This window comes from Perna viridis, chromosome 4, assembly GCF_037379345.1.
Source record: "Perna viridis isolate PV_CMFRI_1.1 ecotype Kerala chromosome 4, ASM3737934v1, whole genome shotgun sequence".
NCBI lineage: Eukaryota > Metazoa > Mollusca > Bivalvia > Mytilida > Mytilidae > Perna > Perna viridis.
Genome location: NC_142448.1, coordinates 16,389,750 through 16,407,593, shown reverse-complemented (window position 1 = coordinate 16,407,593; position 17,844 = coordinate 16,389,750). Strand labels below are relative to the sequence as shown.

General features: G+C 31.5%; 1 long non-coding RNA gene across 3 annotated transcripts; it reads right to left on the bottom strand.

Moving 5' to 3' along the window:
• Positions 1-925: 925 nt before the first annotated feature.
• LOC148619079 (uncharacterized) lies at positions 926-11,615 on the bottom strand. Of its 3 annotated transcripts, none has more exons than XR_015921534.1 (5): positions 11,469-11,615; positions 5,051-5,260; positions 2,471-3,153; positions 2,016-2,132; positions 926-1,056 (listed from the first exon to the last, which is right to left on the bottom strand). It is a non-coding gene; the product is annotated as an uncharacterized LOC148619079 (long non-coding RNA). The 3 variants fall into 3 exon arrangements; XR_015921532.1 differs by lacking the exon at positions 11,469-11,615 and adding an exon at positions 8,673-8,740; XR_015921533.1 differs by lacking the exon at positions 11,469-11,615 and adding an exon at positions 7,365-7,442.
• Positions 11,616-17,844: the final 6,229 nt, after the last annotated feature.

The window sequence follows — 17,844 nt, the reverse complement described above, 5'->3', positions numbered from 1 at the left end:
TGCATATCAGCTGCTTTGTTACAACATTTGCCAGCCATGGAATTTGCAAATGAACGTGCTTGTCACCTTAAGTGCTTGTTGTTTTGAAAGTGTATGCTCTGTTTTCAATATGTAATCAATACATTCAACGAAGTATTTTGACAAACAGGAACGGCTGTAGAAGAAAGGGACCATGTGTTTCAAAATAATGTTTGTTTTGTCTAAATCACCTTCATGAATGGTATCTCTCAATTGTATGATGATGAAATACCATTGCAGAAAATTTAGTACATAGTCCTGAAGATCATCTTGTGGTAGGGTACTGTCTTCAAATTTGAGTGGTATTGGTATCTGTGGTGAATTGACAATACATTTGTTAGAAATCATCCCAGCTTTCAAACATAATGTAACCCTATTATCATTAACATCAAAATTGACATTAACATTGTCATTATCAAGAATCTTACATTTCAGCATATGAATTGAAGGTGGATTTGACATGACTGTCATATTCACTTCAATACTTTTTTTCTTGTCCTGAAAATAAAAATTGTAAAAACAATATCATACTAGTTTTGAAATAATTGTTTTAAAAAGGTTAGTCCTTTTTATATATAATTGTACCACATATTTTTTATGTTCAAATATTGTATTTTTGTTTCGAACGGAATGGTTCATTTGTCAGTGTTTGCTTGTTTACTTAGTTTATAGTAATCTTCAATAGATGATACATATAATGAACTTTCTCCCAATCATGGTGTCGTTTCTTTACATTCATCCAAAGGCCACAATATTAACAGAAGTTATATGTTTTTCTACACAAAATTTTGTAGCCTTTTATATATCCTAGTCTGTAAAAATATTTTAACCTTCAGTTTGAAAAGTATCAGCAATTTATAACAAAATTTATTCATTATGCTATTAAATATTGTTTTTTACATGTCACTGACATAACTGCCAGGTTTGTCATTCATCAAAGGGTGAATAGGTCTATCATTAGTAGTTGTCATACTAAGTGTTTGAGAATGAAACTAAAAAATACCCTTCTCCACAGGTTAGGATGAAATCCTCATGAGCCTATCAAAAATAAGTATGAGGAGAAGTGAGTAAATATATAATTATAACCATGCATTGTTTATAGCAGAAGAGGAAGAATGTTCATTTTAAAGTGTAACCTGAATATAAAACATATACATGTACAAAAACATTATCTGCTTCTAAAGGTTAGCCAGACGAATAGGCTCATGATGTACTATTAAGTCGCTGTCTATGTAAGAATCATGCAAAATCTGAAAAATGTGATATACCCGAAAAAAGGCTATATATTTTTATTTTTTGTAATTAAGTTGTTTTATGTGTCTATACTATGAAATGTGCAATTATTCATTCGAATCTGCTTGCTCTTAGAAGATAATCAGCATTGAAAGTCCAATAGATTCTATTGTATTAGAGCGTCATTTACAGAGTTACCTACCTTAATTGTGAAATCTGCAGTGCATTGTATATAATTTTTATCTCCTATGGGCAACGATTATATGAAAAACCAAATGTTAATTTCTGTTTACTATGACATTTCAAACAAAATTTCAAAAATAAAAATATGTAGGCTTTTTACCCATGAATCACATTTTGCATGATCCGTACCTGGACTGCTACTTAAGTCGAAATTATAAATACATTTCATAAAGCAGAATCTTTAAATTGGAACTTGTATGCAAGTGCTATGTTTTCAACATATATCGAAACAGCTTCTACAATATTAATGATTTGAAATGAAATATTACCCTTGTATTAATAGAGAGCATCTATTTATAGGAGAGATCTATTATTTTGTACACATTAGAAATAAATGGAAATACATTGTAATCAAGAAATAAGTGATTTATTTTCAATGATGGTATGCAATAGACCTCCTAAAACATTGTTCTAAGTGGAACTGGAAATAAAAGTCAAATATTTCAATCAAACATAATTTTCAAAGGTAGGACATTGAAAAAACATTTCTACTTACTAATACCAGCACAACATAATCTTACCTTGAATCGACCCTTCAATTTACCGTTCACATTCGCTCTTTGAATCAGCACCTTTAGGCTAGGTAAAGTATCACCATCTCTTCCATTGTCTTAGTTCAGGAATTCCTTACATAGTTTCTTTAAAGTATAACAAAGTCCATACAGAAGATGTATTTAAGATAAATATCATATATGTATAGATGAGTAATTCCTATTAAGTTATGATATCACTGTTTTGCTGGAATATTGGTCATATTTAAAGTGTTCATTCCACATCAAACATCAAATTTAATTTGATTTAATTAAAATATGGTTCATTCATTATGATATAGACTTGTTACATGTAAACATGCTAAAACATACTTAAGTAGCTTAACATGCTTAAGTAGCTGACACTCAATACGATAATAAAAAAATAAAAACTGAACTTTTTTGTTTACCAACTTTACTCCCATGTTTTTACCCCAAAATATCACCTGTAGAAAGTCTTGCAATGTGTGAAATAACTCCATAACAATGGGATCCAGTACTTCCAGTCTCTTCCTTCTTGTCAATGACCCTGATAAAGTGAATACAAAAATTTAATGCATATACAATAACTATTACATTTCAAGAAAGTCAATGTGCATAGACATGTAATTTCTTCTCTCAGTGGTGTTGGGCTGTAATTTTGTGTTTGGTATTTTTGCCATGACATGTAAATGTATTACACTTTTTTTTCTAGTTACGTAATATTTCAAGTCACTTTAATAATATGTATTGTTCAGTTAATCTTCTATAATGGTAAAACCAGATTTGCAAAGAAATGATTCAAATGATACATGTAGGTATATGACTGTCTGAACCTAAATACAAGTTGGGTGAGCTCTGCTCAATTGTAGTTTTAACAATTATATTAATAATACACAGTTCAACACATATTTCAACTAATCCTGGCTATTAATTATACTTTATTAGTAAATCTTTTATTTTCTCTATGACTTATTTTAATACATGTGCCCTATTTAACAACTTGCTTTCGGTTACTTTGGTCCTTGTAACCTGTTCCCTGATCGTAACAATTATCCACCCATCTAAAAAATCCTCCAAGACTTATTACATTATTTGATGTAAAATATGTCTTACTGCAGGTAATACTGCTTGTGTCCCATTCCTTGAGCTAGATCATTTTTAAAGAAAACAAAAACATGCTGAAATTATTAAAGACAAAAAAGTAAGTTGAATTATTATTTATAAATCATGTACCTTGTTATCAGTATGATATCTGACTGCTAGAGTTGAAATGACTCTTTGATTTGCTGACAATTTGGGATTTCTACTGTGCATTATCATTGCATATATAGTGGCAACTGATCTTTTTTAGATTCTAAAGAAATTGTTTCCAAATGAAACGTTTAATACCTCGAAAAGTTGAGAACATGTTTTTTTTTTCATTTCTTGCAACACTTCTAAAAATACATCATGTTTGCTTAGATACAGTGCATTTGTCTTGCCTAACACTGTGTTCTGTGCAGTTAAGAGTTGTTAACTTATTTTTTCTATGTTAGTACATGTGTTAAGTGAGGATTTCATGAAAATCTCTTGCAGTATAATGCTGCTTTCAGGTGTTGAACTGACTGGAGATGAAGTTGTGTTTCCCTACAATGTGAATGCTCTACAGAAGGGACGCATGTTGATTTGAAGAGCTCTCTACAAGTGCCAGTGGATGCATACAAGATTCATTTTCTAGTTGATTTTTTAGAGCCACACACTGGTCCTGAATTCAACATTCGCTTTGATCGATTAATTCTCGATAGGTTATAACAGCATTTAACCTAAATGTTTTTTACTTTCCTAAGAATAGAAAAGCAGTTTTCACATATGTAAACGTGATTTGAACTTGAACTAGTTGAAGAGAATGCGTCATTATCAACATCTGGCAAAAGGATTTCCCTAAAATATTTTTAGTAGTTTTCTGTTATAGACGTGTTACTGTTTAGAACATTAAATCATCATTTGGTTTCCGAACAGCAAGAAAAATATTATTTTAAATTAAGGACGGACTTTGTTGGTGTTACGTCAGTCGCCATCTTGTATCCGTAGTAAACAAAAAAGTAGTCCCTATTACCTACATGGAACGCTTCAGATTCAAAACCGAATGCATTATGCATTCGAGGTTGATTTGATCGGCCGAGAAGTTGCATTGCAACCATATGATATGACCTGCCTAATTTTTAGATGGACAACCTCCTAACATCAGCAATATCCTGCAGCATAAAAAGGATATTATCAGAATATTACCGTATTTCAAAATCGTACTGTTTCTATTGTCTTCTACAGCTACACTAAGACCATATGTATGAGCATCATATGTTTTCAGGTCAAAATTACCATATTAGAATCATACGATAATCATGTGTGACACATTTGTTTGTGTAAAAATATGAATGATCAGAATTCAATAAATGACAGACAAGCACCGACAAAGACCTATCTATGTTGTAGACTACAGTTTTGCCGACAAAGCGTCCATTCGCCTTCACTTGAACCACAAGAATAAGAATTTTTATTGACGAAGTTAATGAATTGTTTGTATTTCTTGATTTATGTTTTCAATCTAACATTGTATTTGTTGTGTGTGTCAGTTTTCCATGTATGGTTTTTGTCCCTTGATAGCATTCCTTTGATTTCCATGAATCTTGGTTTCCATGATTATTCTTATCTGTTTGGTCTCCGTTGATTTCCTATTTGACGTACGCAGAGTAATGAAATGTTTCGCGAATATGTTAATTATTTGTTATTTGTATCTATTTATATGACCATTTTTGTGATTATTTCTAGATGCTGTATGATGATATACTGGATCTTTGGAATATTCTAACGTTCTCCATATCTACATACAAAAACATTTAGAGATAACACTGATTTTTCACCTTAAAGTATTTTTTGTCATTCATACGGCAGGTCAAATACATTCTTGTTTGTGTCAATCGAACACGACAAACATTTCAGGAAATCGTCTACATTCAAATTGAATAAGGTAATAAATACACTCAAAAGGAAAAAAAAAACTTAACTGTCATCTTTTTATGCTTTATTGTCACATCGACATCTTTTTTATCTTTAGTAGTAAGTACATCCAAAACAACAGCATTTACTGTTATATCTGCATTCGCTCCCGAATGGTGAACAGTTGTGAGAAGCACAAACTGTCTGACACCCATCTGCATTATGTCAGCAATCAATTGCCGGGAAGCACTTGTATTGCACGTCTACGATATCCAATCCTGAAAATAGTTAAACAAAATAAATTGAATTTTCCGTTTTGTGTGTATATTAATGTATTTGTATATGTAAATTCTATATATATATTATAGAGCAATGACAAATCGTTTTATCATTCAATTCCGTTACCATGTATACATAAATGCTCAAAGTGTCAGCTTTCTTCACGATGTTAAATTCTTCATACGAAGTGAAAGAACCCAATATTTTAGTTACCATTGTTATATAGTAGCATGATATGATAAGATATAAATAAACCGAAATCGTATTTACACAGATATACACTTTGATTTGATTAACATTTACGCCATTCATGTTGTTCTTATTTTCTACACCTGTATATATTGCATTCAACTGTATATACCAGAAATGGCAACACACATACAGAAAATAGTACTTCATTTTGCCTAAGATAGGAACCTTTCCTACAGAAAAAAGGCAAAACATGTAAATGAAGCAATATGTTACATCAATCGAAGTCAGAAAGATCAATCTGATCCGATAGAAAGAATATCGTTTTGCAAGATCCTTTAATCTCCACTAAAAAGATGATGTACTATCTTTAAACAATACTAATTTCAGTGATTTGATACATCGCATCTACCAAAAGAACTTAAATAAAGGATACTAGAGACAATATGAGGTCAGCCTCATATCTTGACCTACACTTAGAAATCGATGGTAAAGGAAAACTATTGACCAAACCTAACGACAAACGTGATGACTTTTCATTCAGAATTGTCACCTTTCCTTCAGCACCTGCGTATGAAGTGTTCATATCACGACTCATACGTTATGCCAGAGCTTGCCGAAACTACGCAGACTATGTATCGCGCTAGAAATCTAAGAAATAGGGTTCTAGGAAAGGGTTATGTTGCCACCAGATTAAAGTCATCACTACAGAAGTTTTACGGTTGTCGTCATGAATTCGTTGATCGCTACGGTGTATCCATCTGCGCCATTAAAACTGATTTGTTTAACATGTCATAGTTTTCTTTTCCTCTTTCGTCCACCCCGGACTTGAGGTTTTATGAGCAACTTTGCGGGTGTTTCTAGAAAAGCAGAGGACGCTTATCCTACCGGTGCACCTGGTCCATGCTCCCAGTTTTTAGTGGAGTACGAGTTGCTCATTTGCTTTTGTTACTTTGTATGTATGATTGTAGTTACTATATGTTCTTCGTTGTATATGTCTGTTTTCCATGTCTGGTCTTTGTCCCTGGATAACATTCTTTTGATTACCGCTATAACCTTAGTCCCCTTGATTACTCTTTACTATTTTAGGACGGAAAGTATATACATATCCATCATTATAGGTGCTTTGAATAAATCATGTCGATGTGTTACTATTGTCAGTAAGAAATTGCAGTTTGTGAAGAAAAGCTTGAAATAATAACATGAAGCAAGTTTGACAAGATATTATATCAAAATTTAATTTGCAGGCTAGAAACCCTTTATGTCAAATTTCAATATGATTATGTTTTCTCAATATTAGATTTAATATTGAGCTTCCAACTGAGGGTTCCCGTACTTTGAACAAACGCCTGGAAATCATAAGCAATTACCAATGTGATATTTCGAGGAATATAGAGTAACACCTTTCAAGAGGAAACAAAAAAACGAAAATATAATTTGCCAAAAGAAATAAGTTCAGTATGACAGATACGTTGCATTGCCATTGCGAGGTGACTTTTCGAGTTTTCAATAAGCACTAGAAACTCAATTTTAATTGTACAGTGAAAAGTTCAGAGGATTCTAACTCACGAAAAAAATGTTTTAAACGTATACCTGTTGTCATTAGAAATATTATACGTATATTGTACAAACATATATCTTTCTTCTTCAAAGGCGTAAATCAAATAAATATGGATAAAAAAAAATAAAAACCAAACAAAAACAGAAACAAACAAACAAACAAACAAACAAACAAACAAAAAACCGAAAAACTTAAAAGGCATAGTGTTATAAAGAAGCCCAGCAATAGAATACCTGACATATTAGAATTATGTGTCTTTATCATTTTTTATTAAAAGTATGTTAACAACATTTTAATTTCGATTTTAATATTTTGCTATATATTTATATAGTTATAAAATTGTTTGTCGGTACCTGTTTAGATTCTTTCATTATGTCATGAATTATACCACTGCTGGTTCGTGCGACCTTCCACCATTATGTTTTACAATTTAAAAGAATTTTAAGAATGAAACTTGTGGTTAAATGTTCGTCTAGATTGAAGATTTGTTTTATTGAATTCTCGTTTTTGCTATAGATTTTGAATTTTAAAAGCAAAACATTGGGAACGGATATAACGTTTGTATCATAGCAACAGTTCATTTTGTGTTGCATTCAAAAGAAATTTTTGTCTCTATAAGATAAATCGCGGACTACCATTTATTTCGAAATCCTTCTTTGCTTCTCAAAAAGATCATTGTATGAAACTTGCAGTTTACATATTTGTTGAATGAATCTACTACGACTTTTTCTTGTATTTCAATTTAGAATAAAAGACTCCTTACCTATGTATTACCTATCACAATATCACGATATACAATTGTATCCGAGTGATTGCTGAGTTCCCAAAAAGAAACTGAATACCTATACTTGTAGACTGATTGAGCGAAAAATACTAGGCTGTTGCGAATTTTCTAAATATTTATCGATAAAAAGAAAACTTAACTTGTCCACTTATTCTTCTTTCCGTTAATTCCAAAGATAAGAAAAAGGTAGCAAATTTTTTTATTATGTTTGTGCACACTTAAACATTAACATTGACACTGTTAACCAGAAACCACATTTTGAAGCTTATTCAATAATGATGGAAATTTCCAGGGCTGCTGCGGGGTCCTTGTTATGATCGTTGAGTCTGTGCGCCATCTTATTATACTATTTAGAAGACGCGTACAGCAGCATCCTCAGCATATAATAAAAAAAACTTTTTTTAATTTAAGCAGTCATTTTGGAACATTTTAAGACAATATCAGCAAATATTGCGCGTTAAGGTTTAACAAAAATGTTACTTATCCACCACAAATTGAGTTTTGGCAGATTTAAAAACAAATAATACATATGAATGAGAATTTAAGAATAAAGAGACTCAAACCGATACCAACAAATCCCAAGGCAAAACCTGCAAAACGATAATTCTGCGTTTTTTGTAAAGACTTAAACATTTATTTTTTTTATTAGAGTAGGTGTTTTTGTTAGAAATACTAGATTTTTCCTTGCCCAGACTAAAATTTCCTTCATTTTTATAAGCCATCACTGGCATTTTCTTCTATATTGACAAATAATGTAAAACAAAGTAATAACACATTTTGACAATATAAGGGTGAATAAGTCTTAAGCCAGTCGATACATTTATGATAAAGTTCATCATATTTCATGCTTAAATATTAGTTGCAATAATATGCCTACCTTTAGTTCTTGCAAAGTGAATAACGTGGACAAAATATTGGCGTATTTATAACAGATTGTCGACAGAAAAAAAACAATTGAAAAAAGAAAACACGACAAAAATATATCAATCATCTCTTATTACATAATTCGTTTCTTAAATAGTGAACATGTACAATTACCATTTTCGTTATGACAAAGTGATCACCATTAGGTATATGTTCAGATAGAACTATACAAATGATCGAACAATCGTGAACTTAATTATATTTACGAGCTGGGGTCATTTAGACAAAATATCATCCAAAAAGTGAAAAAAAAATATAAAAAAAATAAATCAAAAAGAAACAAAAACGAAATGAAGCTCTTGATTGTTTTTATGAAAGAAATTTTGTAAACACCAACTGAGAATGTGTCTTAATATTGATGCAACTGGATGAACACAGTTTGAAATTGCTAAAAAACTTTTTTTTAAATTAATTTGAGAATTTGTTGTGGGTGAACCAATATATTGCTACTTTCCAATGTGTCGACACTGAAATTGGAAAGGCATTTTCCATTCATCATCATAATTGCTTTCTTTAAGATATTTTGTGTAACTTCTTAGGCTACGAAAACAAAACGTGGCTGCTAATTAATACGAAAAAGTAAAAACAAAAAACAATACATAACACGAACCACAAAAACAAATGACGAATAATGATGGTAAAGAAAAATTTGACACTTTGATACAAATACGATGTATTTGATAGTGATTCAACAACGTTCAAATCATCTTGTTCTATATGTACCGAAAAAGACGAAATCAAAAGGCTGAAAATGTTCACCAACAAGTGTGGTTGATGTGTCCATCGAGGTGCAAAACTGTGTATGTGCAATTGCCATGTCATTTGAAACGTAAATAGTGTTTTTGGTCACTATTATATTGTTTTTGTCATTCCAAAATATTGGTGTGATATAAGTACTAAATATGCAAAGCTAACATTTGTTTCTCAAAAGTATGATTTATTTATATTAAGGTTGCAATTCTGAAACAGAAGACTGTTAAGGTTGTTCGTTTATGGCTTTATTTATTATATAGATCTTTTATATTTGAAATGTTGTGCTGGGAATTTTATTCTTCGAAAATCACTACAACGCTGAACTAATCTGTGAGACATTATGCATGATTGTCTAATATGTCTTTGGAAATAGACCACTTTTCAAATTATGAATGGCAAAGAACAAAACATAGAAAACTGAGACTAAAAATGCAACTTACAAGAAATGTGAGAAAACAGTCAAAAACCCGGAATCAATTCAAACGTAATGGAAGAATATATCAGGTTTTATACCAGAGAAAGTGTGCTCTTATGAAGACATTGTGGCGTTCTCATGTCATGCCAAGTATAAGAAGGAAACAAAGCATTTAAAGAAGTTGAATTCAAGATACCTTTATCTTCAAAGTAACCCAATTACGTTACAGAAATAAATGAATCAATGTACTATTTACATCATGGCTTAGGGGACGCTAGGGAAACTGGATTCCAACGGTAATCAGAAGAATAATAAATAAGGAAAAAAACAGGGAAAATAGACACACACAGCAACTACAAGAAAGAGGCCAAAATAAAACGAAGACTAGTTTTATCAATAAATTAAGATATAGCATGATGCATTATATATCTGGATTAATTTAGAAACTTACGTACATGCAGCTGTAAACATACATTTAAAAAAGACCCTTTCAAATGTTCAGACGTGTATGATAAATGAAGCAAAACAAGAACAACAACGTCTAAAAGTTAATTACTTTTACATCTATAAGTAGTTATACATCTACAACAGATGGAGATAATAGAGAAAATGTTTACCTTACACCATTTTACATAAGCAATATTGTTAATAACCATTTATTGTTGGTGTTCAGTTGAAAATAGGTTTCGATATGATGAGCTACATGTACATGTATTTATAGCAAAAAAATATAATGAATTAAGATGCAATGACACAAATTGCATTATATATTTCGTAAGCAATTCTTCGGGAACATTCCACAAATAAAACAAAGTGGATGTGTAGTTGAAACTATATTGTTGATTAAGTTTTTGCACTTCACATGAAGAATTAGAAAAGTAATCGAAAGGAAACATTTTCTTAATTTTTTTACTATTTATATATAATCGTTATAGTAGACATCAATTTGGTATCATTCTTTTTAGCCTGTCTTAGAAACACTTCACAACAAGCATTTGTCTAAGTCTTGTCTCATGTGTCTTGGAATCAATTTAGATAAGATTATCTTTCTCCCTATGCTATTACATTTTTCTGTGCACATATTTCACAAGTCTTTGTTAAAAATTCAATTGTTTTCTATTTGTTGAAAGATCAACACATCTATGTACAAATAAACAGTGTCATAGAAATGTAATAGAAAATATAATAAATACCATTTTGTATTTACAAATATCACTAAAACATATTATGAAAAAAGTTAAAATTCCTCTAAGTCGACATCTAGCACACACACACACACACACACACACACACACACACACACACACATAAAAATGTCAAACTTTCATTATTTTAATAAATTATGGACGGAATTATTCTGAAATGCTAGTATAACAAACATTTTCTACACTTGTATAACAAACATATTCTACACTTGTATAATTAACATATTCTACACATATTTATTCTTTTAGCTATAAGAAAATATGGTAATATCCTGTTGAGGACCTCTAAAAATTGGTTTGATAAAAATATTGCTTAAATAGAAAATATGTAGATTTTTCTATGTAAAATTAATTAATTAATTAATCAAATACTTACCCATAAAATGTACATGCGTGAAGAATCGCATTTTCACACTTCTTATGAGAAAATGAAGAATTCCGTTTTGCTCATTTACTTTTGTTTCTTTTTCTGTTCTTTGTTGTATGTGTCCATTTTTTCTGTCTATTCTTTTTTTAAAAGTTGATATTCTAATTCCCCCTTGAATATTGGTTCCCCTGGTTACCTTTTTAGTATTTCGACTTTATGATAAAACAATATAGTGAATCAGTTTATGAAAATGATTGGCCTGATTAACGACTTTCATGTGTTCATTAATCTCGGTGGAAATCACCGAACTGCTTGAATACTTTTATGTTTTATTCTTACGAAGTTAACAACTCTAACTGAAATGAAGTGTGAATAATTTAAACTTTTCTAAATATTTTATCGGATTGTACTTCATTATCATCAACCAATGTTACAACGGTTGACTTCTTCTTACAAATAAGTAAATGATGCATTTGTCTTAAAAACGAAATTCATACATATCAATCACAAAAACAAGAGAAAACAAAACAAACAGGCAGTTAAAAGCAGTATATTCTAAATAATTTAAAAATGAAACACCCACAATAAAAATTGTATAGAAGACATATTACACTTACATGTAGGTTTTATCGTTTGCAAAGATCAGCAATGTATACATCTAATCGGATACCAAACTTGGTGATCTCAGAAAAAATATTAACTAGTTAGGAAAAAGGTTATACCCTGGTGCATTCTTTGCGTTTTACCATATCATTTTTGTTTTTGTTTGGTTTTTTTTTTTCATTACATTGCTGAACTTTTAATGGTGATGATAATGCATGCAGTGATGTAGTGAAATGAAATCAAAATATATTTTGACGAAGCAATTAAACCTTTCGTAGAAGTGTTTTATAAACCTTAAGACATTTGGTCAGCAATAAAACCAATTTAGACCATACAAGTTTTACATAAAATAAATCCTTTATGCTGTCTGGTACTTCATTTTATGTATTTCACTTTTGACGCTAACTTTATGTAAGGGTTCTGCTGGTGCCATTGCCTATTTTACAATGATTTTTTTTATATCTTTACGCACTCCCTATTCTCCTCATCAAATACATTATAGATTTTACATTACTTGCTGGAAATAGCAGCTTTTCTAACCTTTTCTTCGCAAAGAATACGCATTCAAGACATTTAACAGTTTTTGTAAAAGAACATCTACTTTGCAAACTTAAATTTAATAAAAAAAAAGCCACTAAACATTAAGAGGTTATACAAATTAAAAAAAAAAGAAAAAGAAAAAAAAAACATCTAAAGCTTTAGTTTTCTTTCCTTTGTAAGTTAATGATGCCCTAATTGTAATATTTTGGTTATTCACTCTTTCCAATAAATTATTCTATTAATATTTGATGTATGTTCAGCTTAGTGGTCAAATATACTCTTGTTTTTTTTTAAGTAGAATAGCCATCCATTGTATATGAAAACTAAACATAATCTATGAAATCTTTCAAATTTCCGACATTATATTGTTCCGTTCACTCCTTTGGAATCACTGAATAAAATCATACTCTGACTTTCATAAATGCGATTACTTAGAACAAAATGCAAGTTCAGAGCCATTTGATAGGGAAGTCACCTAATATATGTCTATAACCATTATGGCTGGACATATAAGCACTTCATTTCTACTATATATCAACTATATATCCGATAAAAGTGTATACCTATATTCGTTTAAAAAAATCAGCCACATAACTAATATAACTAGAACTAGAAATAATGAGGCTGAAAAAATGTGTCCGTCATATCTACACTAATTGGCTGAAGTACATGTCATACAATTAAGTCAAGTTAAAACTAATAAAACTTTGATTTTACAATAAGTAACTGATGCTATTCGAATGACTTCAATATTTACGCGATACGTTCGAAGCGTTAATAGAAATGCCTGTACGTAGTCACGCTGTGAGGAGGATTTTACCGACATACGATTACTGTCATAATGCCTTTTAGCATCCCTGAAAGAACTTTTTTTTCTTAATTCGAACGTATAGATCATATATAAATGTATATATGCATGTATTTGATACCAGGTACAACTTGATTTATATTTGATGTTTAAGAGATTACGAAAATTCCCTGATCTAAATATTGAATTATTCACAATCTCCCAGATTTGTTGAGACAGTTTGTTTTTAAGGATATGAATATTTGATAAACACGACTATCAAGAAGGAAGAACATACATAACTAGAAAATAATCTTTACCTATATACTTTCATTTGTTGAGTTACAAGAAATGCCGAACGGTCACTTATTTTAAAACTTCCGGGACATGGTTTTTTGTTGGTATATTTCAAAATTTGTAGCATTACAATTTTAACAATATCTGAAACATTGAGGCTTCATGTCTTGAATTGCACATAGCAGAACCACTCAGTGATCGATTTGGCTTCGTTTTCCGATAGTTTTGGTTAAAAATACTTTTTTGGATTTAGATCTTCCTACGAATTTGATACAAATGCTGCTGATGCGAGGTTATTCCTTGAAACACTTGTACAGCATGTCGAAATTTGCTTGATATATGATTTTTGTGTTTGGGAACTATATGGAGAAATGTTGTAACCGTAGAGGTTACCCCGCTTATCGGTGCTGGCTATGAAATTTGACGACTGCATTTATAAAACGAAAACAAAACTAAATACAAAGCATGAACATTTAAATGCAGTTTTTTATTTTGATACTCATTCATTGAAATTCATTAAAAGTGGGGGTTATTTTTAACGTTCAGTAAAATTGAATAAAAAACTTAGCACAGAATCTTTACACTAAATCATTATGCCAGTGCCACAAAAAATACTATTACATGTAAAAGGGTAATCAAGGGAACCAAAGTTACAGCGGTAATCAGAAGAATGTACTCCAGGGACAAAGACCAAACATGGAAAACAGACATACCCTACAAAGAACATAAAGTAATTAAAACATATATACAACGTAACACAAGCAAATGAGCAACTCGGACTCCATTTAAAACTGGGTGCATGGACCAGGTGCACCGATAGTGTAAGCGTCCTCTGCTTTTCTAGAAACACCCGCCGAGTTGCTCATAAAAAATCAAGTCCAGGGTAGACGAAAGGGGAAAGGACAACTATGACACGTTGAACAAATCAGTTTTTTTATGGTGCAGATGGATACACCGTAACGATCCACGAGTTAATGATGACGACAATAAAACTTTTGTAGTGATGACTCCAATCTTGTAGTAACAAAACCCTGCTCCATAAGCCTATATGCGCGATTTATTAAAGTTCTAGTGCGATATAAAAAGTCTGCGTAGTTTCGGCAAGCTCTGGCATAACGTATGAGTTGTGATATGAACACTCCAGTTGCTGAAGGGATGTTGCCACAGATGAAAGGAAATTGACAATTCTGAATTGAAAGTCATCACGCTTGTCGTAAAGTTTGGTAAATAGTTTCCCTTTACCATCGATTTCTAATGTAGGTCAAGATATAAGCCTAAATTCATAGTGTCTGTAGTATCCTTTATCTCAAGTTCTTTGGGGTAGATGAGATTGTATCAAATACCTGAATTCGGATTGTTAGATTCTTTAATTTCAGTTTCCGCTATAGAGATGACATATTATCTTTAAACAATTCTAATTGCGGGGATTTGATACATTGCATCTACCCCAAAAAATTGAGATAAAAGATACTACAGACACTGTGAAGTCACCGAGGCTTCTGGAACAGGGTCATATTGCTACAAGATTGAAGTCTTCACTACTGAAGTTTTATAGTCGTCATCATGGATTGTTATGGTGTATCCGTCTGCATCATGATTTCTTCAACGGGTCATAGTTTTCCTTTCCTCGTTTGTCTGCCCCGGACGACATTTTATGAGCGACTCAGCGGGTGTTTCTAGAAAAGCAGAGGACGCTTACCCTACCGGTGCACCCACTCCATGCTCGCAATTTTTAGTGGAGTCCGAGTTGCTCATTTGTTTTTGTTACTTTGTATGTATTTTTTATTAACTTTATGTTCTTTGTTGTGTATGTCTGTTTTCAATGTCTGGTCTTTGTCCCGGGATTGCATTCTTTTGATTACCGCTATAACTTTGGTTCCCTTGATTACTCTTAATGCTAATACATCATCTATATAGCGAACACTGAGATTAAATGATCTAGCTAAACGATATTCTTTCTTTCGGATCTGATCAGCTATAAAGTAAGCCTCATAAGAGTGAAGGAATAAGTCAGCAATTTGTTTCCATCGGAATGCTGACCGTTCACCACACTGGACAAATATGTAAACAATTATAAATTCCAGCATTTTGTAAATTTCTTCTTCTGTATATTTGGAAGATGATTTGGAGTTATTTCTTACAAAGTATGGGGAATCTCTACCAAGAACTAGGTATCTAGGTGTACCATTTAAAAAAAACAAATAACACGATGTATGATGTTTTTAAGTCGGAATTTTAACTGAGTATGGGGAATAGAAGTATACAGTGTTGAAAAAAGTCATAGGTTTTAATGATATTATTGTCTGATAATAACCTTGAACTGATTGTCCCCAAAGGTTTTTTTTCGAATTTTTCAGGATCCACATTGAATTAATACCACTACGGGAGTAACGTGTGTTTTGGTAGTTCTGCAGACCCTCTTTGACAGTTGTGAGTAAAGAAGTTAAAAGCTTTGCAGATCCAGCTATGTAACGTTAATTGTATGGATTATTGTGGAGTGTAGGAATCCAGTACATAGACGTTAAATCACAATCATCGTCCTTGGTAGAAAGACCAAAAAAAAGAGGAAAGTACAGATTTATTGTTTTCCACAATCTCATTATTTGGAGAGTGTGGTAGCAGTATAGGTCTTATCACTGCTATTATTTTCTACGTCTACCTCTGATAATAAACATTGCATGTGAAACGTTTTGCAGACAAAAATATATTGTTTTCACAAAAGTTAGTGCGAACTCACAAATCAAGCACTGTGAAAGTACTATTGTTCGTGGGGTATCAATTTTCGTGGTTTTCGTGGGTAAGCAAAACCGCGAACTTCGTTCTCAACGAAAAAAAAATTCATTTGATGTGTATACTGAAAACCTCAAAACCACGAATTCAAAAGTCCACAATCTCGAATTTATTCGATAACCAACGAAAATTGGTATCAACGAATTAAAGTACTGTCATAGTATGTCATCCATATTTACTTTTGTGTTAACAACTGAATATCATGTAAATTTCTTAACTTATTCAATTTTCCACTTGGTTCAGCTGAAACATTCTCTGTGCTTTGTTTATTGTCTTTTTGTATTCTTTTTTTGGCTTTTCTTGCCTGGATTTTTTAAAGAATAGTTTTCAAACTATTTCATATAAAACGGCTTCCGCTTTGTTTAATGTTTACTTTGAATGAAAACATGCAGCGTCACACATTAAGTCGTAAAAACAATAAAACCGGACACTGATTAGCCCAACAGCGTACTTTTCTGGATGTGAATTACCTGATCAGAGTAATAATTATCACAGGTGAAAGGCTACACACATTTATGACACCCGTACCTTAGATATGAAAATATTCTACACGAGTATGTAATTACTATATTTTACTTAATAACATTTTTAACATTTCTTTGTCTATTCAAATGAAACAAACAACAACCTCGTATAATATATTTCTAATTTATTCATTTTATTTATTTTGTTTTAATTTTGTTATATACTAGCTAGATATAAAGACAGGTAAACTACAGAAAAATATCACCTCACTGAAAGATAATCTGCCTTTCCTATTTCATTGACCCCAACACTACTCCATTAATTTTAACAAACAATATTTGGGGCGGAACCTCTCTTGGGGTGGAAACTAACTTATACGGGAGAAGTCAAGTTTATAGTGAAGCAGAACCTCTATTATAGAATATAGGTTCCTATCGGAACCGCTTTTTTGTTGGAACTTATATTATGCGACAGCGGCGAGATTCAAAAATCAATATTGATTGCAGAAGACTTTTTGCACCCTTATGCATTTTATTTTAGTTCGGTAATTTTCGTGAACATATCATTATTTTTGTCAGATGACCGGTATCGTTATAGTTAGCTAGTCGTCGTGCATCTCTAATTAACACCATAAAATTCAAAGTTTAACAAGTTATTTAAACAAGAGATATATATATAACCTGAGGTTTTTTGAAAGTTCATATCATATATACTGAAAAGAGGCGCGAATTATTAAGTAATTAGTTAAAAGAGCATTCCTATGATGGAAAGAACGACTTAGGTCTTTCTTATGCTTTTGTGAGCATTTTGCAAACGTTAAAATCTCATACAGTGCAAATATTTGTTTAAATCAAAACGTATTTTATTGGATGGCAATGGTAACAGAATGCATATATTGAAATT